The sequence below is a fragment of the Rattus rattus genome, chromosome 3 (genome assembly GCF_011064425.1).
Source record: "Rattus rattus isolate New Zealand chromosome 3, Rrattus_CSIRO_v1, whole genome shotgun sequence".
Classification (NCBI taxonomy): domain Eukaryota; kingdom Metazoa; phylum Chordata; class Mammalia; order Rodentia; family Muridae; genus Rattus; species Rattus rattus.
Window position 1 is genome coordinate 46,107,562 of NC_046156.1, and position 27,597 is coordinate 46,135,158.

Genomic DNA, 27,597 nt, shown 5'->3' on the forward strand with positions numbered 1-27,597 from the left:
CTTCATTCCTTCACCATTCCTGTTTTTTTTTTTTCTTATTTTAGGTAGATTCTACAGTTTTGAAAAGTTTCTTAAAATAATATAACTATCTAAATAACTAAAATTTGAGTAGCAGATACAAAATGAACTCGATAGATTATAACCTTTTTCTATTTAGAACAGAAATAGAACAATTATTTTAAACATGACCCTAGGTATTTTCATCTCCATCATTTATTTCCTTGCATTAGAGAAAGGCATGCGAAGTTAGATCTACAGTAGTCAAATAATGATGGCCTCAAAGGACTTTGGGTCTTATTCCATGAGAGTTTCTAAATGCACATCACCTGTTCACACCCTCAGAGTAAACATTTTAGATATGAAAAAAGAGCTTATTCTCTAAATATTTATTCATAAATATTGACTTGATAAACTGTACCTTTCTCAGAATATAAATAGGCACAAGAAGGAGCAATGACAACTTCAAAGCAAAATGAAGTTCGTTCTGCTGCTTTCCCTCATTGGGTTCTGCTGGGCTCAATATGACCCACACACTACAGATGGGAGGACTGCTATTGTCCACCTGTTTGAGTGGCGCTGGGTTGATATTGCCAAGGAATGTGAGCGATACTTAGCTCCTAAGGGATTTGGAGGGGTGCAGGTAAGATAGCCTCACAAATTAAATGCAGAGCTTACTATGCTCACATAGCATTCTATTCAGGACTAGTGACATTAGAGCACAACTTCATTTCACTAATAACTTTGCTGAGAAAGGAAAAGGTTTGATAGTTGTTGCACCTATTTACTTTTGTATTCTATATCCTTATCAGGAGCACACCTGAAATGTTTTTTCTATAATTTATGGTGATTGTTAATCAACAAAAGTGAGCATTTATAGTTTGAGAAATACTGTCAGATTACTGATAGCACTCTATCAAATTTAGGTATGTGTAATAAGCCATAATCTCATAGTAATTATAACTTTTTTTGTAGGTTTCTCCACCCAATGAAAATATTATAATTAATAACCCATCCAGACCTTGGTGGGAAAGATATCAACCCATCAGCTACAAAATTTGCTCAAGATCTGGAAATGAAAATGAATTCAAAGACATGGTGACGAGGTGCAACAATGTTGGTGTAAGTGAAGACACATTTTCCTTAAATGTATTATTTATGAAACTATTTTTCTTCAGTGTCTAGTTATTTTGTTTAAACAGGTTATTTATTTATGACATGTAAGTACACTCTATCAGTCTTTATACATACCAGAAGAGGGCATCATCACATTACTGTTGGTTGTGAGCCACCATGTCATTGCTGGAATTTGAACTCAGGGCCTCTGGGAGAGCAGTCAGTGCTCTTACCACTGAACCATCCTTCCAGCCATTAAAGATGTTTTAAATATTTAAATTTTACTTTACATTTTAAGTGTTCTTAAAAAATCTTATTGCTAGGTTTAGAAATTCTTGACTATGTATATTTGACTACAACAAATAATAGTACACATATTGGAAACTGTTGTATTTTAAAATTATTCAATATTAAGACCTTCCTACAGTGTCCATGGGCATTGATTTTTTTGGGTGGTAATTATATACTTTGTTCAATAATTTAGAGACATGTACCTTCCCTCTGGTCTTTAGCTATATAGATGTCTAAAGACATGCTTAGATGAAGCTCAGGTTTGCTCCTTGTATCCCTGTAAAATGTCAAGCACAATAGTCTCTCAGATTTACACCATATCTTATATCCTCAATAATTGAACTTTTGTTTCTAGTCATGGTAGTTTCTGTTACTCCCTCCTTAAGACCTCAATATTCTTCTTCACAAAGTATGACTAAAATGGATCTTATTTCACATTAGTTTCCTTTCACCCTGACTCATGTTTGTAAAGTGATTATACAGAGCAGCAGATGATATGTTTCGAGCTTTGATGTGAATATTGTAATGACACCATAGAGTTTTCTGTCTCACTGTAGTATGCACTTTTCTTTCTTAGGTCAGGATTTATGTGGATGCTGTCATTAATCACATGTGTGGTGCAGGCAATGGTGCAGGAACAATCAGTACCTGTGGAAGTTACTACAATGCTAATAACAGGGAATTCCCATCAGTTCCCTACTCTGCTTGGGATTTTAACGATAATAAATGTAATAGAAATATTAAAAACTACAATGATGCCTATGAGGTAATGAAGAAAATGGTGTGGGAATAAAAAACTGTCGATGCTTGAATAGAAAGAAATTCATGAATATCACTGAACTGTTCATTTAGATTCCATAGGAAAAACCTTTATTAAGAGAGAATGCTGAAAACACGGAAAGGCAAAATGACCTGCAGTTTTCTTTCATTATTTTAAGGATACATTAAAGTCCATGATAAACTCAGGAATGTTTTCTTGAAAATTTGACTGTAAAATTTAAAACCTTGACTTATCACTTATATAAACATGACAAAATGAAAAATATTAGAAATACAAATCATACATAGAAACAATCTTCAAACACAGTTAAAGTCTCAATTTTGTAGTGATGGACATAACATAAGCAAGTTATTGTCTTTGATATTTTCGAGCAAAGTAAAATGAAGGAAAAAGTGGGAAGAAAAAGGAAATGGTGAGAAACATGTGAAAAGAAAGAAGAGAGGAAGAGAAAGGGAAAGAGAGAGAGACAGAGAGACAGAGAGACAGAGAGACAGAGAATGAGAGAGTGAGAGAGTGAGAGAGTGGGTGAGGGAAAGAGAAGGGGGAATGGGAATGGAAGCATGAGACAGAAATGAAGACAGGAGAGACAGAGACAGAGACAGAGACAGAAGAGGAAGGAGGATCACAAAGTAGAATGAACAGACTAAATTTATAAATATTGTAATCTCTGATATTCTTTATAGTTACAGGTAATTTTCGAGTCTGTGTCCACAATAGAATATCAGTACATTCCAGATCTTCACCAAAATCCATATAAAATTTGCTATTGATAAATATGTGATTGACTGAATGGGGAAATGTATTTTAAGGAGAAACAGACTTTTATAAATGAATCACGCTTTGCCACAACAGGTCAGAAACTGTCGTTTGTCTGGCCTTCTGGATCTTGCACTGGAAAAAGATTATGTTCGTACCAAGGTGGCTGAGTATATGAACCGTCTCATTGACATTGGTGTAGCAGGGTTCAGACTTGATGCTTCTAAACACATGTGGCCTGGAGACATAAAGGCAGTTTTGGACAAACTTCATAATCTAAATACAAAATGGTTCTCCCAAGGAAGCAGACCTTTCATTTATCAAGAGGTAAAACACTATACAGGTTTTAAAATAATTTGATATTATACTTTAATTACAATGTTTCCTTTTGTCTTTTTACCTCCAAATTCTTCCATGTATCATTCCATATTTTCTGTCATTTTCCTGTCTTGATTTATTTACTCTTATTATATGTACTTGTGCACAGGCATGTACAAATATTTATATATTTGCATATGTCCTTAAACACATAAAACAAACACATACATATTTCCTAAATATAACTGATGTAGTTCACAGTGCTTCATATGTAAGCGATTCACTTTAGTTATTGTTCCCCATATGCATGTGTTGTCAGGGTTGACTTGGTTCTGAACAACCAACTCTGTTTTTCCCATGGGAAAACTCCCTGTTCTAGACTTCCTTAGTTTTCTGTAGTTTTGTTCATAGGGTTTAAGGTCCCATGGGATTTTCTTTAAATATGTCCATTTTGTAAACCAGATAATTGATAGCATATTTCTCTGCGAATGTAATTAAATATGCAGTTTAATAGCTCAGTCACATGTAGACTTACCATTCTGCCATTAAAAAAACGAGTCTTGTTAATCAGAAAGAGCACATTTAATTATATGTCACATCATGTTTCAAGGCAGTGCTAACTTCATTAATCCATCTCTCATATTCAAAGTTATCATTTAGAAGAAACAGAAATCATAATATTTAATGTCCAAAGCCAATATTCTGATTTAAGTTTTGTTTCATACTCTCAGAGATGTAGCTGTTTAAGGTAAAGAGATGAAGCCTTTTGTAAGGCACCTTTTCACTTGAAGTGAACTGAGGATGACACCTTTTTATTTCTAAGTTCCTGAGAATGTTAATGAGCACTTCTAATGTTAACAAGATAGCAAGAGTTAACTTATTGTGAACTAGTGAACTTCTGGAAGTCAGCCTGGAGAATAAAAATTACTCTATTGTAATTTGGTTCATTATTTGCTTTCTTGGAATACTGTGACATATGGTTTATGAATAAAATCAGAATATTTCTGTATACAAAAAGTCATTAATAACATTTAATAAAGAATTATTTTCAATAGTTCTAAATAATATTATCTTTCAGTAATATGATTTAAAGATACACTTAAAATGACACTTGCTCCAATGTCTCTTGTAGGTCATTGATCTTGGTGGTGAGGCAGTTAAAGGTAGTGAGTACTTTGGAAATGGCCGTGTGACAGAATTCAAGTTTGGTGCAAAACTTGGCACAGTTGTCCGCAAGTGGGAAGGACAGAAGATGTCTTATCTAAAGTAAATATTTGCCATTGCATCATCAGTTCTATCATATATCTGTTGTCACTTGGCATCCATATGATATGCTTTCAAATATTCTATTTTAAGTTGTTGATTATCTGTTAGTCTTATTGTTCTCTAAATCTTAATGAATCATGATTTTCATTGGGTATATCAATCACCTGATATCAAGGAACTCCAAAGTACTACTTAGTGTATTTGCCTGGATGCAGTAAGTCCATCAAATTATAAGAATTATTACTCATGGCCTACTAAAAATGTTAATATCCCAAGAATAAATATATTTAAAAGTGATCTTGATAATGTGACCACAGTATGGAATTTCTTTATGCTACACTAGAGAATTAATTGAAAATTTCAAAGTTTGTAATTGACAGTTACAAATTTATTTCCATTCTATGTTATATAATATGGATGTCTTAATTCTCAAGTCCATAATATTAAAATAAAATCAAAAATTCTAAAAAAATGAAAACTGAAGCTTATAGATTAAGACCTAAAAGTCGTTACAATTTCCATGTATTTTATCATGAAAATTATGTATGTGCACACATCTAGATATGAAAGACTTCTTATGAAACAGTCATTTATTAATATAAGAAGGGTGCCATATTTTATGTTATGGTAATCATTGGAAAAGAAAAATATCCTTTTTTTAAAATGCAGGAACTGGGGAGAAGGTTGGGGTTTTGTGCCTTCTAACAGAGCCCTTGTGTTTGTGGACAACCATGACAATCAGCGAGGACATGGTGCTGGAGGAGCATCCATACTGACTTTCTGGGATGCTAGGTAGGACTACGTTCACTGCTGCTGGGGGGGGCTGCATTTAGTGAGAATAATGTATTATTTACTTCTGCTGTAATATTCTTTTCAACTTTCAGAATGTATAAAATGGCAGTTGATTTATGTTGGCTCATCCTTATGGCTTCACAAGAGTAATGTCAAGTTATCGTTGGTCAAGAAATTTCCAGAATGGAAAAAGTAAGTCTTGGAATTGTCTGAAGCATATTTTCATCTAGAAAAAAGTGGTTCTGGTTCAACTTCATGTATTGTTATGGTACATGGTGCTTATTATGAAGGATTTGTTCACTACATTTTTCTAATGTAAGGAAATTGAAAAAATACCTGGTAGTGAAAAACATATTTGAAATGTAACAAAATACAGAGAGAAACAGTTATACCTGTTAAAGCCACGACTCTTAGAGTTGACATGTGATTATGGCTATTGATACTAAAGGGAAATTCACATTTTTTCTACCCTTAGTACAATCAAATTTGTCATATAAAAAGTAGATTTTTTCCTTGTGGAATGAGAAGGTAGCTTATTTAATGGTAATGAATGAAATTATAATAGATATGATCTTATGAGAATCTCAGAGTAGTGATTTTCCTGAATGAATCCATGCATGACTTTATTTGCAATATGTGCTTGTTTTTTATATGTGTAAGCTTAAGTAATTCTGTAATTGAACTAAACAATTAGACAATCAGGTATCTAAGTGGCTATGTGAAGTTTTCTTTTATGATGGGACAGTCTAGTGTTGTAGCACATATCCAATATAAAATACAAACATCATTTCTTTATATAATATTTTTCATTTCCTTTGAAGGTAAGAGTTCCCTTGTTCTGTTTTTAAGTTTATTTTATGAATAGGTTTCATGAGTATAATGAGATATTTTCCTAGAAACATATGTAAATATTTTGCCTTCATAAGATTCTTATTTACTCTTGGGTATCATAAAAAAGCCAGAATGTTTTTTAGTATATTCTAAAGCAGAGATGTAATTAATCAAATATTATTAACTTAGAAAGTATTTCACCAAAAAGCATTTTGATATATGTTCTTTACTTAGAATTGAACTACATATATCATCTCTGAATAAACTGAGGCATCTATATATTTATATATATTTCTCAGGTAGTAACTGATGTCTGTTCTTTAAACCTAGTTTTCCTGAATATTTAGCTTTCTCACTTTAGTCACATTGAAGAGCTTATAGTGATAAGAACATAGGATGTTTACAAATTGTTTCTGATGTTGCTAATATGTTTGGAAAGCCTGAGTTTGAACAGAATGTAAGACTTCACTGAAGGCCTGTTATAAAGATTGAAGAATTTAAAAAAACTTACACACTGCAGACACAGTGGAGTGGTTTGGTTTTTCGTAGTGTCACGAGTCAGGCTGCCACAAGCATTCAATGATCTGACTTTTCCTATAATAAAGGATGTGAATGACTGGATGGGACCACCTAATAACAATGGAGCAACAAAGGAAGTGACCATTAATCCAGACACCACTTGTGGCAATGGCTGGGTCTGTGAACATAGATGGCGTCAAATAAGGTGGGTATGTCCCCTTCAGTCCTTATGTAATAAGGAGGTTGTTTAATCTTTTATTTTAAACTGTTGGATTAAAGGGTACCAGCATTTCACCTGATCCTGTGCTTTTAGGAACATGGTTGCCTTCAGGAATGTAGTCAATGGTCAGCCTTTTTCAAACTGGTGGGATAATGGCAGCAACCAAGTGGCTTTTGGCAGAGGAAACAGAGGATTCATTATCATTAACAATGATGACTGGTAAGTGGATATGGATTAGCAAAGGGTTGTATAATATTAGACTCCAAGATAATTCTTTTCTTTTCCTGTTCTTTTATATTTTTCATATGCAATAATTTTTGACAATAAATTTAAGCTCCAAGTTAATACTCCTTACACACACACAAAAAAAAAACGGTATTTGCTTTCCTAGTGTTCTTCTATTAATACAATTTTGATATTGTATTACTGACACTGACAATAACATGTATTCATATATACAGGCTAATTTAAAACATTTTAATGCATATAGATTGTAAATACATATCACCATTAAAATGTGCAATGCAAGTACTAGAGTACTTTTCCCATTACCTATGATTATTACTTATACATTAATCCGTTATACTCATACAGAGTCTTCCATTATCTAGCTGCATGTTCTATGTATTTTAAAAACATTTGAGCACTTGCATTTGGTGTATGAATTGGTTGAAGCAGTTGCTTCCTGTGGCTTTAAAACCTTCCTCCTTTTGCTTTCACCTGGGGTACTTCTACTTGGTCAACCTTTTATGACTCCCTCACCTGTAGTACTCTTCAGTCAGATACCAGGAGTGGTGCTTGTTACTGTGAGAGAGGAAGCACCATATTACTGTGAGTTTGAAGACATCTTGACCTGCCTAGCGATTTCATTACAGTCATGGCTGGATGTTTAGGGAGACCCTGTCTCACAAACAAAACAAATCAAAAATGCTTTCAACCTCAACGAATCTCTTTGGGAGTCAGTGATCAATCTCAACTCACAGATTTCTATCTCGTCAAAAGTCTTCTTTTTACAAATCATGTTTTATTGACAACAAGAAATTAATTGAAATTCATAATATTTTTAACTAAAAGTTCACTTGGAATGATATTTTAGAACTAGAATCATTTCATGCAAATTCTTTTCTTAAAGAAACCTGGATGTATCCTTATAAATGCTAGATTAATTAAACATAGCTCTATATTTAATTCTAGAAATATTTCCAGGTAACATCACGTAATCTAAGGATATTTGAAGAATGAATGCTCCCCAAGACTCCAACTGCATATGTAGGAGAGAATAGCCTTGTTGTTGCACAAGTGGAAGGGAAAGCCCTTGGTCATGCCAAGGTTGGACCCCCAGTGCAAGGAAATATGGGGGAGGGCTATTAGCAGGTTGTATAGGGGGAATATCCGTATGGGGTAGGGGTGGGGAGGGAATGGGGGCTTATGGACAGGAAACCAGGATGGAAAAAACCTTTGAAATGTAAGCAATTAAGTATATAATTATAAATTAAAAAAATTAATCAGAATTTAAACTGGCAGAGGACTGTCTGGAAACAACAAGAGTCCTCACAGAAGGACTTTAGTGCTGAGCTTCTCTGCAGTTTCTGTGTTTCTCTATCTGGTCACTAAAGGCAATGAAACAAATGGGCATTTAAAATAATGACTTTAGTATAGAAAATTTGCTTGCTCCAGCTGACACTGTCTTGAAAATGGGATTCTCTTACTAAGATCTGAGTTCCAGTGTTCCATAGCACACGGTTGGGGCACTTATTGTTCTGTGGATAATACATAATGGATCGTCCTGCATGTTTCTGGGTTGCATTCCAATTAACTACTAATTGTTTTTCCCCAGGGCTTTGTCAACCACTCTACAGACTGGTCTTCCTGCTGGCACATATTGTGATGTCATTTCAGGAGATAAAGTCAATGGCAATTGCACTGGACTTAAAGTAAATGTTGGCAGTGATGGCAAAGCTCACTTCTCTATTAGTAACTCTGCTGAAGACCCATTCATTGCAATCCATGCTGATTCAAAGTTGTAAGAGTCAAATTAAAGACATGAAGAAGCACATCAATTGAGTCAGTGTCTTTTTCATGAGATCCATATTATATTTAATTTCTATTTTACTTCTTTATTAATATGCTTAGTGTTGTATATTGCAAGCTTATATTATCTCTAGATTTTATGTCCTGATGGTAAAAACAATAATCAATAAGTTGATTATTCTGAACTCATAAAATACTCATAGAATCATCACATAACTACATGTAAGAGTAACAGAATGTCTAAATGTTTTTCTAGAATATTCTCAGATATCTGAAAGTTAAACAAAACAAAATATACAATTTTTGCACTGTTTCCAACTGCAAATACAACCTTTCCTGACCGATATCCACTAAAACATATCAATTAGAACTTATATTTACTATGTATCCAGTCCTTTTTATACTTCCCACATAATTTTGGAGTGGTGGTATCCATTTGGACTGTGAAACTCATCTGAGGCATCGCTGGTAAAAAATAGTAGTTCTCCTCCTAACAGATCTTTTCCCCTACATTTCTAAATCAGAAAAATTTGGCAGGCACTATGTACTTTTGATATAACAATAGTATGTTGTGTCCTGTTATTATAATTTTAAATACTGTAAACTCATAGGGCACAACTAAAGATCCTCTATGAATTGTGTTAATATTCAGTTCTACAAAGTTATTAGGGTATCCTGTAGCTAATAAGCCATTATTGGAGGAGGCAAATAAATACTTTATTACTTAAATAATAAATACAGAATTTACCTCATTCTTTTTTGTCCTTCTTCGGGTCTCCTCCCCTTGCTTCCTTTTGGACTCATTGCTTCTTTCTCTTAAATGATAATATTAATCTATACCCATAAATAAGTGCCTTAATAAATGAGTATTTTTCTCATACACACAGAAACACACATATGTTGTTTAACAACATATATACATGTTACATATATGTGATTAAACATATATGTTCATATATATGATTAATAAACATCTATATATACATACAATATATATTCCTACATACCTAACTACAACATGATATATATATATACATATATGTTTATATGTATGTATTTATAACGCTCTGCTAATCTTACATGTTTTTCATATTTGTATATGTATTACCACTATTTAACTGTTTGAAGGCTTTCTCCAAGAAAAAAATGGTATTTTCTGAATATTAATAAAACATCTTGAGCCTATGAATTGTAGAGAACATGCTATGGACATTTTACTATACCAGTTTTATTCAAAATTATTTATAACTAGTTATTCTTATACACAAATTTATCCAAATCTCACTTCCCATTAAAGGAGCTTTTCCCCCAACGCTATAGAAATATATGCAGAAAGAATCTCAACTGGTCAAAGAACATAGAAAAAACTAATTGTTCTGTGTTCAGCTATATTCATACCTCTACAACACTGGCCTGCATCTTCGGCTCCAGGAAGATCACTAATAACAAGAAGCAGAAAGATTTTTAAGAGGCAGAGTACTAGAATGCCTTGTACAAAGATTATGGCTTCTTGAAATGGTATTGAAGTTAAAATTTGATACCTCAAAATTATCATTGCATACTTAAGATGTAAACAGGTACATCATGAATAGGTATACTAAGGTGGGAGGAGAAATATCATAGGATCCCACCCTTATTTTGGGTACTAGAGGAATTAATGAGTGCTCAGAGAGGGAGTTAAAATTTTCCTGGATTGATCACTTTTTCTTAATGTGGTACCAAGTGGTCAGGTCACAAATCATACACAACCTGGAAGTTCCTTTATTTGGGAGGAAGATACATTTTGTGTGAGTGTACAGCCATCTATGAGTACCCAGAAGACCTTGCTTAAAATGAAATAAAATCAAATAAAATAAATAAGTTTAGTAGGTTAATTTCAAATATCATTGATACTTTGGATTTAAATCTCCTGTCTTATATATAGAAGATGAAGTTTTCTCATATTTTTCCTATTGCCTCCTCACTCATTTGTGTACTCCTTGATTTATAGAATTTTTCCTATAATGAAGTCATAACATGGCTGAGTTAATTAATCTTCAATAGAAACAGAGCACAAGGTCTGAGAGATGGCTCAGCCGTTAAAGGCTAGGCTCACAACCAAAGAAATAGAGCACAAGATGTGTATGCCTGGGCATATAGTAGCATATATATATAGTGCATATATTTTTACCTTGTGGATATTTGCCATGCTTGTTTTCCATAGTGGATTCACCAGTTTGCAATATCTTTTCTTAACCATTTTCTATATACATATTTATAAAAAATTAACAAATGACACAAACACATATATTTGTATGATTAAATAACACTCTACAACTCCCTGTGAGTGTGTGTGTGTGTGTGTGTTTATGAAATTATAATTAAAACAGTCCGTTTATATATGGCTACTTATACAAGGACTTTTATTCATAAACACGTTTTGTTTTTTTTTTAATTCACCAATTGTCAGTGCTGGCACATGAAAGGTTTTTCACAGGTCTCACAATTTTTCAGCTTCTCTTGTTTTCCTTTACAAGTTGAGGTCCATTTCTACCCATGTTCACATGTCTTTAATATTATACATTGTGTGTACTGTTTAGGCAGCTATTTTGTTGAGCTATCATATTTGCAGATTTTTTTTTCTTTCTAGGTAAAACTTCACAGCAGACTTTCTACATCACTGTCTAACAACCTTTCCTCTCCCTCTTCAATAATGTCCTCTGCAGGAAATGATAGCATTGTGTTGCAGATATATCAATTGTATTGGGCACCACAGAAGAACATATTCCATGTCATTTGACAAGTACAGATTTCTGGAATTCTCTTTTTTATTCACAAATGGAAATTTATTTGATGAAAGAAAAAGTTTTTTTTATCTATGGGGAATAAGTGTAAATATTTAGAACACATTTTGTTGGTTTAATTAACTTATGGTAGTATATTCTTCTCCAAGATATGTGACCCCATGACACTTTCTGAGAGTGGATTGTTATACAGGGTTTTATTTCCCTCCTTTTGGTAGTGGTTAAATCCAATTATAGAGTTGTTGCATTTTTAATTTTCATATATATTCTTTTATCTATTTTGGTATTCCAGATTTCTTCCTCGTGGTCTGCCTCATAACTGCTCCCCTTCATACACTTCAACTCCCATCTCCAAGAGGATGCCCAGGGCCCCTTAAGCCCATCCTAAAAGGCTTACTCATTCCTGGAGCCTGAAGTCTCTAGAAGATTATATACAACTTCTCTCACTGAGGCGGGTCCAGAGATTCTTCTGTTGTATATGTATCAGGGGGAAGGGGAGCTTCCTATCAGCTGGTATATGCTGTCTGGTTGGTGGCTCAGGGTCTGAGACATCTCAAGGGTCCAGGTCAGTTGAGATGCTTTTCTTCCCATGGGGCACCATCCTCCTCAACTTCTTCCAACTTTTCCCCAATTCAACCACAGGTGTCCTAAGATTCTGTCTATTGGTTGGATCCTAGTATCTGCATCTAACTCTTTCAACTGCTTGTTCAGCTTCTCTTTGGGCAGCTGAGCCAGAATCCTGTACACAAACTCATGGTAGCAAAAGTAACAGTGGCAGAGCCACGGGTCTTCCCTTTGAGCTGGATTCCAATTTGGACCTGTCAATGTACCTACTGTCTCTCAGGCTCTTCTCCATTTTTGTTCTTGCAGTTCCTTCAGACAGGAATAATTCTGTCTCAGAACCTTTGACTGTGGGATTGGAAAGCCATCCCGGCTCTTGAAGTCCTGTCCTTCCACTGGAGGTGGACTATAAAGTTCTCTCACCTTCCTGGTCTCCATTAAATTGTAGAAGGTTCCCTCACAACCCACCCCTGCCTCCTACTTCCTGTGGTTGCCTGTTTCAATTCTTTTTTACTGACCCTCTGGGCTTTAGTCCAATACATCCAGTACCTATCATGTTTCCCACTTCCCATATTTCTTAGACCCTCTCTCATTCATGGTACTCCCTTTCTCTGCCCCCTGTGACTGCTTTTATCTCCCTACCAAGTGGGATTGAGGTATCCTCACTTGGGGCCTTTGGCTTGTTAACGTTCTTGAGTCTTGTGGGTTGTGTCCTGGGTATTATGTTCTTTTTTGGATAATATCTGCTCATTTATATGTATAAACCACACATGTCCTTTTGGGTCTAAGTTACCATACTTAGTATGATATTTTGTAGTACCACCCATTTGCCTGCAAACTCATGGTATTCTCTTTTTTAATGCGTGAGTAATATTCCATTATTTAAATGAACCACATTTTCTGTATACATTTTCCAGTTGTGGATCATCTGGATTGTTAACAGCTTCTGTATGTCATAAATAAGGCCTCTATGAACATAGTGGAACACTTGCCCCTGTGGTGGTCATATTTTATTATGTGTTGGAGAGTGATATACCTGATGTTCAGGTAGATATAATTCCAATATTCAGAGGAACCTCAAGATTGATTACCAGAGTGGTTGTACGAGTTTGCAATCAAACAAGCAATGGAGGCCTGTTCCTCTTTCTCCACATTCTCCCCAGTAGGTTCTGTTACCTGAGTTTTTGATCTTAGCCATTCTGATTGGTATGGGGGAAATCTCAGGTTTGTTTTGATTTGGAATTCTCTGATCACTCAGGACTTTGAACATTTCTTCCTGTGCTTCTCAGCCATTTAGGATTTCTCTGTTGTGAATTCTGTTTAGTTTTATACCCTACATTTATATTGGGTTGTTTGGTTTTGTGGAAGTCTGCTGCCTGAGTTCTTAATATATATTGGATACTAGCCCTCTATCAGTTGTGGACTTAGTGACGATTTGTTTCGCCATCTTTGGGTTGCTTATTTGTCTTAGTGACTATGTCCTTTGGGTTACAGAAGCTTTCCTGTTTCATAAGTCCCATTCATCAATTCATTATCTTAAAGCCTGAGCTATTGTAGTACAGTTTAGGAAATTTCAACCTGTTCCAATGACATTGAGATTCTTTCCCACATATGGAACACAATGAAAGCAGTGCTAAAAGGAAAATTCATAGTACTAAGTGCCCTCATAAGGAAATTGGAGAGATCCTATACTAGAAATTTACAACACACCCAAAAGCCCTAAAACAAAGAATCAAACACAACCAAGGAAACAGTCAAACTCAAGACTAAAATTAAGCAAATAGAATCAGAGAACAATACAAAGAATTAACAAAACCAATAGCTGGTACTTTGAGGAAAACAACAAGATTGATAAACCCCTAAACAAACTAATTAAAGGTCCCAGAGACTGTATTCATATTAACAAAATCAGGAATGAAAAGGAAGATATAACAACAAAAACCAAGGAAATACTAAAAATCATCAGGTCCTACTACAAAAGCCTATACTCAACAAAAGTGGAAATTCTATATGAAATGGATGATTTTATAGACAGATGATAAGTATCAAAGTTAAACCAAGAGCAGAAATTATCTAAACAGGCCCATATCCCATAAAAGAAATACAAAAAGTCATTGAACAACTCCAAAGAAAAGAAACCCTGGGCCAGATGACTTTAGTGCAAAATTCTACCAGAACTTCAAAGAACAGTTAATACCAACACTCCTCAAACTATTTTATAAAGGGAGAAATAGAGAGAACACTACCTAATTTATTTTAAGGTACACAATAACTCTGATATCTAAACCACACAGAAAATGAACAAAGAAATAGAAAGAGAACAAATCCAAGAACATAGCTAAATGATCATTCTCTGTGATCAAGTAGGCCTCATTCAAGGGTTGCAAGGTTGGTTCAATAAATGAAAATCCATTAAAGTAATACAATATATAAACAAACTCAAAGAAAAAATCACAAGATTATCTCGTTAGATACTAAGAATTCATTTGAAAACCATTTGAAAAAACACAACACTCTGTCATGTCAAAAGTATTGGATAGATCAGGAATTCAAGGCCCATATCTAAACATAATAAAATCAAAATAAAACAAACAACTAAAAATATTAAATTAAATAAGGAGATACTTGAAGCAATCCCATTAAAATCAGAAGACAATAATTTCCACTCCCTCCATATATATTCGTTATAGAAGTTAAAGTTCTAGCCAGAGCAAATAGACCATGAACTGAATACAAACTTCCAAAGAAGAAGTCAAGGTGTAACTATTTGCAGATAATATGATAGTATACATAAACCCAAAAATTCTACTAGGGAACTTCAACAGCTGATAAACAACTTCCACAGAGTAACTGGATATTAATTTAACTCAAACAATCAGTAGCCTTTCTTTATACAATGAGAAGCAGCCTGAGAAAGAAATTAGGGAAAAAACTCCCTTCACAATAGTCACAAATTATATAAAATATGTTTGGGTAACTGTAACCAAAACAAATGATATATTTGTATGACGAGAACTTCAAGTCTCTTAAAAAAGAAATCAGAGAAGACCTCAGAAAATAGAGAGCTCTCCTATGCTCATGGATTGGTAGGATTAATGTAGTAATACAGGCCATACTACCAAAAGTAGTCTATATAGTCAAAAGTATTTCTATCCAAATCCCAAAACAATTTTTCAAAGATATAGAAAGAGATAATTCTCAAATTCACCTGGAACAAACACCACCCAGAATAATGAAAACTGTTCTTCACAATAAAAGAACTTCTGAGGAATCACCATCCCTGACCTCAAGCAATACTAAAGGGCAATAATTATAAAAACAGTATGGTATTGTTACAGAGACAAACAGATTGATAAATGGAATAGAACTGAAGAACCAGAAATAAAGCCACATACTTATTAATACTTAATCTTTGACAGAATATCAAACAATATAAAATGGAAAAAAGAAAGCATCTTCAATGAATGGTGTTATTCAAACTGGCAGTCTCTAGTAGAAAAATGAAAATTCATATTTGTCACCTTGCAAAAAGCTCAATTTGAAGTGGAAAAAAGACCTCATCACAAAATGAGATACAATGAATCTAATAAAAGAGAAAGTAGGAAAGAGACCCATACTCATGGACACAGGTGGAATTTTACTAGACAGTATTCAAATGCTTCATTCTCTAAGATCAAGAATTGATAAATGAGACCTTATGAAACTGGAAAGCTTCTGTAAGCAAAGAACAGTGTCTAGAGAATAATTCATCAACCTACACATTGGGAAAAAACCTTCACGAACCCCATATCTGATAGATGGCTAATATCCAAGTATATAAAGAACTCAAGAAGCTAACCTCCACAAAAACAAGCAACCCAATCAAAATATGGGGTATAGAACTAAACAGAGAATTCACAGCAGAGAAATCTCAAATGGTTGAGAAGCATTGAAAGAAATGTGCAACTCCTTAGTGGTCAGTGAAATGCAAATCAAAATAACCCCGGGATTCTCCCTTACACCAATCAGAATACCTAAGATAAAAAACTCAGGTGACAATGAATTTCATGAAGTCATTGTTTTTGATAGCTAAGTAGTATTCCATTGTGTAGATGTACCACATTTTCTGTATCCATTCCTCTGTTGAAGGGCATCTGGGTTCTTTCCAGCTTCTGGCTATTATAAATAAGGCTGCCATGAACATAGTGGAGCAGGTGTCTTTGTTATATGTTGGGGCATCTTTTGGGTATATCCCAGGAGAGGTATAGCTGGATCCTCAGGCAGTTCAATGTCCAATTTTCTGAGGAACCTCCAGACTGATTTCCAGAATGGTTGTACCAGTCTGCAATTCCACCAACAATGGAGGAGTGTGTTCCTTTTTCTCCACATCTTCACCAGCATCTGCTGTCTCCTATTCTGACTGGTGTGAGGTGGAATCTCAGGGTTGTTTTGATTTGCATTTCCCTTATGACTAAAATGTTGAACATTTCTTTAGGTGTTTCTCAGCCGTTCGGCATTCCTCAACTATGAATTGTTTGCTTAATTCTGAAACCCATTTTTAATTGGGTTACTTGTCTCCCTGCTGTCTAACTTTGTGATTTCTTTGTATCTTTTGGATGTAAGCCCTCTATCAGTTGTAGGATTGGTAAAGATCTTTTTCCAATCTGTTGGTTGTCGTTTTGTCCTAACAACAGTGTCCTTTGCCTTACAGAAGCTTTGTAGTTTTATGAGGTCCCATTTGTCGATTCTTGATCTTAGAGCATAAGCCATTGGTGTTTTTTCCAGGAAATTTTCTGCAGTGACCATGTGTTTGAGACTATTCCCCACTTATTCTTCTATTAGTTTGAGTGTATCTGGTTTGATGTGGAGGTCCTTGATCCACTTGGATTTAAGGTTTGTAGAGGGTGATACAAATGGGTCGACCTGCATTCTTCTACATGCTGACCTCCAGTTGAACGAGCAACATTTGCTGAAAATGCTATCCTTTTTCCATTGGATGATTTTGGCTCCTTTGTCAAAAATCAAGTGACCATAAGTGTGTGGGCTCATTTCTGCATCTTCAATTCTATTCCACTGTCTATCCATCTTTCTCTGTACCAATACCATACAGTTTTTATCATTATTGCTCTGTAATACTGCTCGAGTTCAGGGATAGTGATTCCCCTGGAAGTCTTTTTATTGTTGAGGACAGTTTTAGCTATCATGGGTTATTGTTATTTTAGGTGAATTTTCAAATTGTTTTGAATAACTCTATGAAGAATTGGATTAGTATTTTAATGGGGATTGCTTTGAATCTGTAGATAGCTTTTGGTAAAATGGCGATTTTTACTATATTAATCTTGCCAATCCATGAGCATAGGAGATCTTTACATCGTTTGATATCTTCTTCAATTTCTTTCTTCAGAGGCTTGAAGTTCTTATCATACGGATCTTTCACTTGCTTGGTTAAAGTCACACAGAGGTATTTTATATTATTTGGGACTATTATGAATAGTGTCATTTCCCTAATTTATTTCTCAGCTTGTTTCTCTTTTGTGTAGATGAAGGCTACTGATTTATTTGAGTTAATTTTATACCCAGCCACTTTTTGAAGGTGTTTATCAGGTTTAGTAGTTCTCTGGTGGAACGTTTGAGATCACTTAAGTATACAATCATATTATCTGCAAATAGTGATATTTTGACTTCTTCCTTTACAATCTGTATCCCTTTGATCTCCTTTTGTGGTCTGAATGCTCTGGCTAGGACTTCAACAACTATATTGAATAAGAAGGGAGAGAGTGGGCAGCCTCTTCTAGTCCCTGATTTTAGTGGGATTGCTTCATGTTTCTCTCCATTTAGTTTAATATTAGCTACTGGTTTGCTGTATATGGTTTTTACTATGTTTAGGTATGGCCTTGAATTCCTGTTCTTTCCAGGACTTTTATCATGAAGGGGTCTTGAATTTTGTCAAATGCTTTCTCAGCATCTAATGAAATGATCATTTGGTTTTTATCTTTCAGTTTGTTTATATAGTGGATTTTCTTGATCGTTTTCTGTATATTAAACCATTCTTGCATGCCTGGGATGAAGCCTACTTGATCACGATGGATGATTGTTTTGATGTGGATTCGGTTTGCAAGAATTTTATTGAATATTTTTCCATCGATATTCATAAGGGAAATTGGTCTGATGTTCTCTTTCTTTGTTGGTTCTTAGTGTGGTTTAGGTATAAGTGTAATTTGGCTTCATACAAGGAATTTGGTAGTGCTCCATCTGTTTCAATTTCATGGATTAGTTTGGATAGTATTGGTATGAAGTCTTTATGAAATTCATAAGCAAATGGATGGAACTGGGAAATATCATCCTGAGTGAGGTAACCCAATCACAAAAGCACACACATCGTATGTACTCCTTGTTGAGTAGACATTAGCCCAAATGCTTGAATTACCCTAGATGCACAGAACACATGAAACTCACGAAGAATGACCAAAATGCGATTTCTTCACTTCTTCTTTAATAGGGGAACAAGAATACTCTTGGGAGGGAGTAGGGAGGCAAAGTTTAGAACAGAGACTGAAAGAACACCCGTCCAGAGCCTTCCCCACGTGTGGCCCATATATATTCAGCCACCAAACTAGATAAGATGGATGAAGCAGAGAAGTGTAGGCAGACAGGAATCTGATGTAGATCTCTCCTGAGAGGCAAATACAAAAGCAAATGAATGCCAGCAGCAAACCACTTAACTGAGAACGGAACCTTCATTGAAGGAATCAGAGTAAGGAGTGAAAGAGCTTGAAGGGGATTGAGACCCCATATGAACAACAATGCCAACCAACCACAGTTTCCAAGGACTAACACACTACCCAAAGACTATACTTGGACTGACCCTAGGCCCCAACTGCATAGGTAGCAATGAATAGCCTAGTAAGTGCACCAGTGGAAGGGGAAGCCTTGGTCCTGCTAAGACTGAACCTCCAGTGAATGATCATGATTAATGGGGGGAGGGCGGTAATGGGGGTAGGATGGTGAGGTGAACACCCATGTAGAAGGGAAGGGGGAGGAGTTAGGGAGATGTTGTCTGGAAACTGGGAAAGGGAATAGCAATTCAAATGTAAATAAGAAATACCCATGTTAATAAAGATGGAGAAAAAAAAAACATTTTGGAGAGAATGTGTAGAAAAAGGAACATTTCTCTATTGCTGGTGGGATAGTTAGCTGGCACAACCATTCTTGAAATCAATCTTGAGGTGCCTCAGAAAATTGGAAAGAAAGCAGGCAAACCACTCTTATGCTCAATTTCTTGTGGTCCACTATGCTCCTAGTGGTCTTACCAGTGATAGCCAGAAGCTAGACACCTTCTACATGTCCCACAACTGAATAATGACTAGAGAAAATGTGGTTCATTTATACAATGAAATACTAACCAGCTATTAAAAACAAGTACATCACGTGTTTTCCAGGCAAATGGATGGAACTAGGGATTATCATCCTGAGTGAAATATCTCAGACCCAAAAGAAATGCATGGTATATAATTACCAATGTGTAGATATTAGTCAAAAAATGCCGAGAATACTCAGGATACAATCTATAGAACTCAAGAAGGTTAACATGTCTAAAGGCCCATGTGAATATGCTTGAATCCCTACTTAGAGGGAGAAGAAAGCAGAGAGCAGAGGGTGGTAGGAATCTGGATTTAAAAGCAAAGAGGAAGGGGCAGGGGAAAAAGGAAATATGATCAGCTATTGGGGAGAGGGGCAGGAATTAATCTTCAAGGGCCAGCAGAATGAATGAAAAGGTAAAACTTGGGAGGTAGGAGGTGGGAGATGGGAACTAGGAGAGGGACCATCTAGTTTCGATCAGAGATCTGGTTAGTGTGAGAATCTCAAGACTCAAAGGGAGGGACCTTAGATGAAATGCCCAACAGTGGGACAAGGGTACTTGTAGAATCCACCTTCAGTAGAAAGACAGGCATTAGGTGGAGGGATGAGGTTGTCATCCCATAGTCAAAAACTCTGTCTTAGAATTGTTCTTGTCTACTGAAACTGCAGAACTAAAAATGGAAAAGATCCATGGAAAGAAGTCTATGACAGGTACTAATTGGGACCAATCTCAAGGGGAGTCTCCAAAGCCTGACATTATTACTGAAATGATATACTTACAGACAGGAGGCTAACATGGCTGCCCTCCACGATGCCCCACAAACAACTGACTGAGAAAGAAGAAGATACTTACCAGTAACTAATATCTGAAATTGTAGACTTCTATGGGTGACTTAGGGAAGGACTAGAAAAAGTTGATGAGGAAGACAATGCCATAGGAAGACCAGCAGTCTCAACAAACTTGGTCCTCACAGGTCTCTCAAACACTTATTTACCAACAAGCCTGCATACACTACCTGCTCTGAGGCCTGGGCTTGCTTCGTTGAGAAATGATACACCTAACCCATGAGAGACTTGAGGCCCCAAGTATTGGGGGGCCTTAAAATTGTTGGGATCTGTGTGGGTGGTGGACATTCTCTTCAAAAAAGGAAGTCCGAGGACAAAATGGGAGGGGGACAAGATTGCAAAGGTAAGATTAAAATTAATTAAAAATTATTCACGTCAGGGATAATATTAATTATTCATATACAATTCCTTTTACTATTTGATGAAGAAAAATATATAATTTTAATTAGCTAATGTATTTTATTTTGTTTTATTTTTATGTGAGATCTTAGAAGCCTGTTTGTAATTAGAGATTACAAAATTCATTCCACATGTTAAAGAAGTCAAAAAGTTCCCTATACATTATCCTCAGGAAGAAAAGCTATTTGGTTCTTTAAAAGATTTATATGTGTTGTTTACAATTTCTCAGAGTGCTTATATGAGATGATCATGAGAAGAAATGAGAAAAATGATAATATTTTTCATGTTATAGAGAAAATTGTACTTACTTATTTAATTTATATTTGGATTCTAATCATTCTTTAAATCATTCTAGAAGCTTTTTAAAAATTAATTACTTTATTTATTGATAAGCCTACAGGTGTACCCACAAGAGGTCTTCCTGCAATCCCCTTTCTATTTGCCTCAGTGAGGGTTCAGCCCAAACTGTATCCTCCCTCCCCAGGGAAGAAGACTCTAGAAGAATACATGCATCCTTTTCCAAGGAGGCCAGAAAAGACATTCCACTGCAATAACATACGTATGCTGTTGGATTGGTCGCTTAGTCTTTGGAAATTTCCGAGAGTCCAGGTTAGTTGGTCTTCCTATGGGGTTGTCATCCCCTTCAATTTCTTCAGTCCTTCCTCTAACTCTTCCATTGGGGTCCTGATCTCAGTCCAATGCTTGGCTGAATTTGCATCTGTATGTCAGCTCCTGAAAGAGCCTCTCAGAAGACAATCATGCTAGCTCCTCTCTGCAAGCAAGCACAATATATCATTTGTATTGTGAAAGGGATGATACATGGGATGGATTCTAAGTTGGACCAATTACTGGTCTCTCATCACTTCAGTCACCATTTTTCTTTCTGCATTTCTTTAAGACAAGAGAAATTTTTGGTTGAAAAAGTTTAGGTGGGTTTGTTTCCCCATTCCTCTACTGGGAGTCCTGTCTGACTCCTAGAGATGGTCTCTTCAGTTTCCATATCAACACTGGTCAGTAAGTCAGCTAAAGTAACCCACATTGAGTTCTGGTAGCCTTCTCCATCCCAGGTTTCTGGGATTTTCTATAGGTTCTTTCTACTCCACACACCAAAACTATGTATATTTCTATTTATTTCTTGACCCTCTTAGCATCTCTCCTATCTCCCCACAGATAATCACTGATAAAGAAAACATTAGATGTGCTTTTTCAGAAGACAAAGTCAAAATTAACAAAGATTTGCTAAATCAAAATCACTGTAAGTGTAATAGAGATCCTATAATGAGAGAGAGTGGGGCTTTGAGAAGAACTGGAGCACAGGAGGCAAAGAGAAGGTGGGAAGGAGAGACAGAAAAATGGAAGAAGGAATATTTGCAAAGTGTGTGCAGCATAATGGCAAGCAGGAGATTTTATCCACATTGTTCTCCTCTGCATTTATAGACCTTCTTTGAAATTGAGAAGATATTTGACCTTGGAGAGCACAGATGGTTATTACAGACTTTCAACATGTTCGCACTGAAAGTAGAAAAAGAGCATGAGTTTATAACAGCATGACTTGGCCAAACAGTGAAGAGAACAGTATAGTGATTATAATAATATCATGGCAACGAAATACACAGAAATTCAGTGAAACCATGCACTAAGAAAATGCTTTTGTTTGCAGTCACCTGTTTAAGCAAGATAATAACTCTTGGGAATGCAATTTACATTTCCTTGTTCTAGCATCTTATCAGTAGATAAGGTACTTTCAGAGGTGACTTAAATGTAGTTAAATTAAACTAGAGGTGATCCTCAAACCATTTTGTGGAACATACATGTTGCTAGTTACATACATGTAAAAGCGAATGAAAAAGATCAGTGAAAAAAAGATGCTATGGGTTTTACTGTAGAAAAGAGGGTTATGGAAGGGTTAGAAGAGGAGGTCAGGGAAGAAGAAATCTTATATTTACTTCTTCATCTAGAATTTAAGTTAAAAAAATTCCATTATAAGATTTTAAAATAGAGACTGAAATAAACTGTAGTACTTTTTATTATCAAGCTCATGGTCTGGATTATTGTTTCTAGCTTTTATATAACAAGAACTCTTTCACCCACTATCTAGTCACACTTCTCATGTGATTTGAATACATAGTCACTGCCAGTTAGTCTCCTTACTTTTTGTAAAGCAAGCTTCCTGCTTACTTTTGAAATAGGTTTCAGTAGTGAATAATTTCTCTGTATTATTTATTCACTAATTTTTGTCCTTACTTGTATCATATCCAAGAATTTTCCCAAATGTATCATTTTTCATTAAACTTCTTTCTGGGACCTTCTCAGTTGTCAATACATTGGTATGTAAGCTTGGTGGTATAGTCAATATTCATTGAACTGTACCTGTTAAATGTCAAGGGTGGACATCTGTGGTCCCTATAAATTAATAGAACATATTTTGTACGCCGTAACTAAAACTCCTAATACTTAGTTAAAATAATTTATCCTGTGGCCTTTTTGCTGCATGTTGAGTGTGTGTGTCTGTGTGTGTTTGTGTGTGTGTCTGTGTCTGTGTGCATAATGAAAGCCGGCTTGATTGTGTTCCCTATATTTATGCACATGTCTGTAAGTGTCTATGCTCCTTGTGCATGTTTACAGGACATGTAGATGGAGGAGTCCATAGCCTCTCATTGTTTTCCATTCTTGTTCATCTCCAGATTCTTTCAGTGAACCTAAAGCTTGCAATTTGATTCATCTTGTTGATAAGATTGCTTTAGGATACTCTAGTCTTAGACTTCAGTTTTGGTATTAAGGGTAATTTTAACCATGCAAATGATTACATGGGTGCTGAGGATTCATAATCATGTACCTCAATCACTTTCCCATTGCAGAATATAAATATTTATTCATATCCACTGTGAAAATATATTTTTGTAGTTTCATACATTTAGCAGTGATAGTTCAGTGCCTCAAAATACTGTAATAATACTTCATGTTTCCCTTTTAGACTTTCCTACTAGATATTCCCAAATCATTATGGACAATGCCATACTCCTGTTCAAAACATTAAGTACCTGAATTTTTTTGGAATTTTCTTTGTGTTCTTTTCTCTGAAGTTCAAAAGCTATGATTGCCAATGTCAGTCTACACTAAATCTGTTACTCTTTCTTTTTCTGAGCGCCTCTGAAATAACTTTCTGTCCTCCAAAGTCCTTTCCTCCCTTTCTGTAGGATTATTACTTCCTGATTCCCCTATCTAGCCTCATATTAGTTTTGACATCTGAAAGCTAACATGGATATAATTGATATACAGTAAAAGGATTTAGATTATTTTCCATAGTAAAATGTGGAAAATGCAGGAATGGCTGTCTTCACATTGAATAAAGTGAAAACTGGTAAATGTTCAATCCAGGTGGGAAAATGCCTAAGTGGTCTCCCTTTTTCCCTGAAGTACTGAAGTATTCCTGAACAGTGAATAATCTTTACTGAACACAGGATGGCCAAAGAGGTAGGGTTTGATGGTAGGAAAAGATGCCAGAAACTATAATGAATATAGTCATAGGTCTTGCTGTAACAAATGGACTCTGTAAAAGACATAAATATTAGCTGGAAAAAAATGCAAGCTATCTCTCAGACATTCTTCTATCTGGCTGTGACTTCTGAAAGGTGTTTCCACATTTAGCATTTATGTTATATTCCAAATTAGCATAATCATTAGAACTCTTACAAGTATATACAGATACTAACCTTGTGGGGTATTTATTGTCTAACTTTCAGATCTTGTCATGATGACAACCAATTTTACTATCAACCCTCATATACCCTACATTTTCACGTTGTCCCCTTTTTTGCTGTTTCCCATTTCTTCTCTCTATGTTAGCAACTTTCTTGCTGCTGTGTAAGAATAACTCGAGAGAGGCAATGGAACACATTTAAGGTTAATTTTCACTATACTTTCGGTGGATAGTATATAGCCCTATGAGATGTTCATGGCAGCAGGAGATGAAAGTTGTTGATCTGATCATATTACATCAATAATTATTACAATCATAAATCAGGGATGGTAGAAAGCTGCAAAATCTGCCACAAGGTCTTATTTCTTTTAGTGAGGCTCCACCTATAATCTTCAACTCTTAAACAGTACAGCCAGGAGGCAATGGAGATTTTAAACAAATATTCATTGGGTAAAATTTTTCCATCAGATGACACCAATTTTGTTGGCCTATTCATGAGCCAAAATTAACTTCGTTTGAATTTCCCTTTCCCATTAGTTTTAGCAATCATAATATACTACATAATATAAGGTCTCTTCTGATGGGCAACATTACCTTTTCATTTAGAATGTCAATAATTTATTTAAAAAAATAAATGACATGCTTCAAATATACAGTGGTCCAAGAATCTATTTATACAGGGAACAGGAAGAGATGGTGTAAGGTTTAAAATGAGAAAGAGTGAACAGCTAAACCTATGTCTCTCTTTTAAGGATGCTGATGGAATCTTGGGAGATACAAAGCACACAGGGGATCCTCCCTCCAGCTCTACTTCTGGAGCACACACACACTCTACTGAACTGGCTGCACATGTTGTACGTGAAGCTTTTTCAGAGGATAACCCTTGATTTGTACATCTCCTTCATCGAGATCTCTGTGTTACATTTACACAGTGCCTTTCAGTGCCTTCTTAGGACGCTCTCCAGATCCTTTCATGGACCCAAATTTGTTCCAAGTTGCCAGGCATTAGAAATTCTTTAATGTTGTGGAGGAAACTGCAAGGATATCTTCAATCTTTCCCCTTATTTGCCTGCATAATACAAATACATAGATCAACTTTTCAACTTGTGGTATCACACAAGGGTGGAGCCTAGATGACAAGCAGGGCATCTTCTGGGTGCTGATACTTGAAAATGCCTCATTGCAGTATTTTTTCCTGGACTAGGGATCTGATTCAGTTGCCCTCTGATTTGGGATTCTTCCCTTTCACAGAAACATTCCTTTCACTGGTTTGGAGCCTTTGGTGGTTAAGGTCTTCCTTTCACGCCAAATTTCACACTCTACCAGTCAGTGTAGACCAGACAGTTTCTCTTTAACAGATACAGCCAGTTCCTCATCAATTGCCTTGTCTTCAGCTGTAAACTTGCTTGATCCCGTTTTCCCCTCAAAGGCATTTTTTCATGGATTCTTCCTCTACTTAATTTTTAACAATGTTCACTGGGATAAGAAAAGAAACAAATAGCCATTTCAGAATCTGACTGCTGCACTGCATGGAAATTTCTTCAGTCATTAACATTAACTTTGCCACTGCAAATTAGCTTCTATCAAGTTATCATGAAAAATACATTTAGAACCTTAGGTATGATACACCTGAAGTAACATCAATTCCATCTCCATTAACACTCTTTAGTTCCCTCTTAAAATCCTTATGAGCCTGGCTCTCTGCAATGTGTTTGCCTATAAATAACTCTTCAGAACATGATCTAGAGTTTATTTTGCACAATTATTTCATTTATCTTCCAATTGTTGATACTTCACATTTTTCACTAGATACTATAGATATAACTTTATAAACTTTTCAAAGAGAGACTTTGGTACAATAAGGGAACAGTTATTTTACTTAGAAATAGTTACCATCAGGTATTTTTTTTTGAACTACATGATTGATCCTATGTGACTAAATCACTTTCTTAATTTTATAGTTTCTTTATGCATTCAAGACTCTAAAGGTATAGAACAGAGTGTATTATACATTTCTTTACATACTGTTTACTCATATTAAAAAGAGACAGCATTACTCACATCAAAATCTGAGCTAATAGCTGAATCAGTTATATAGTTATTTTACCACATACACTTATTGATCAAAGAATATATCATTTTAATTATTGTTTCAGGTCTTACCTATTACCTGGAGAGATTCAAAGACTCTTCTCTTCCCTCATCATCCTCTTCCTCCTTCTCCTCTTCTTCATGTTCTCTTCCTTCTCCATCCTCATTAGGCTATCACCTGGCCTAACTCAATAACCTCATCTGATTACACAGTCTCAGTTCTGACACCTGATTTCAATCTTTTGAAATTTGTAGTTATTGATGTATCACCACTATTCTAGGTTCTATACTTCTATGTCCCTTAATCTGCTTGGATTGTGTTTTCTCCAATCAAACCATTTTCTGATTTTCTTCTTTCAATTCAGAGCCTAAATCATTTTTTATTGAAACATTCCCTGACCATCTAGTCTGAAATATCCCAATGTTGAACTCATTCAATATATTAATTCATTAAACTTGTCCTTACTATAATAATGTGTATCACAAATTTTACTTTTTTCCTTTTTTAAAAAGTTTTAGAGTCTATTTTTTTAACACTCCAGAATTTATACCCCTCTGGTTTCACTCTCTGACTATTCTACATCCCATATCTCCTCACCTACCACAACTCCACTAGGTCGTCTCCACCCACACCAGTACCCACCCCCACTACTTGGAGCCTACAGCCTCTTGATGTTTAGGTGCATCTTTTCCACCTGAACCTAGACCTGGCAGAACCTCTGTTGTGTATGTGTTAGGGAACTCATTAGATACAAGACTGGTTCAATATATGAAAATCCACGAACATAATCAACTATATAAACAAGTTAAAAGAAAAAAAATCACATGATTATCTCCTTGGAAGCCAAAAAACTTTTGACAAAATATAATATCCTTCATGTTAAAAGTATTGGAGAGGTCAGGAATTCAAAGATCATACCTGAACATACTAAAAGCAGTTTACTCAAACAGCCAATATTAA

The 27,597-nt window shown here is 35.4% G+C and overlaps 1 pseudogene; it reads left to right on the plus strand.

The window, feature by feature from the left end:
* Positions 1 to 472: 472 nt before the first annotated feature.
* Positions 473 to 8,914, plus strand: LOC116895347 (annotated as a pseudogene).
* The last annotated feature ends 18,683 nt before the right edge of the window (positions 8,915 to 27,597 follow it).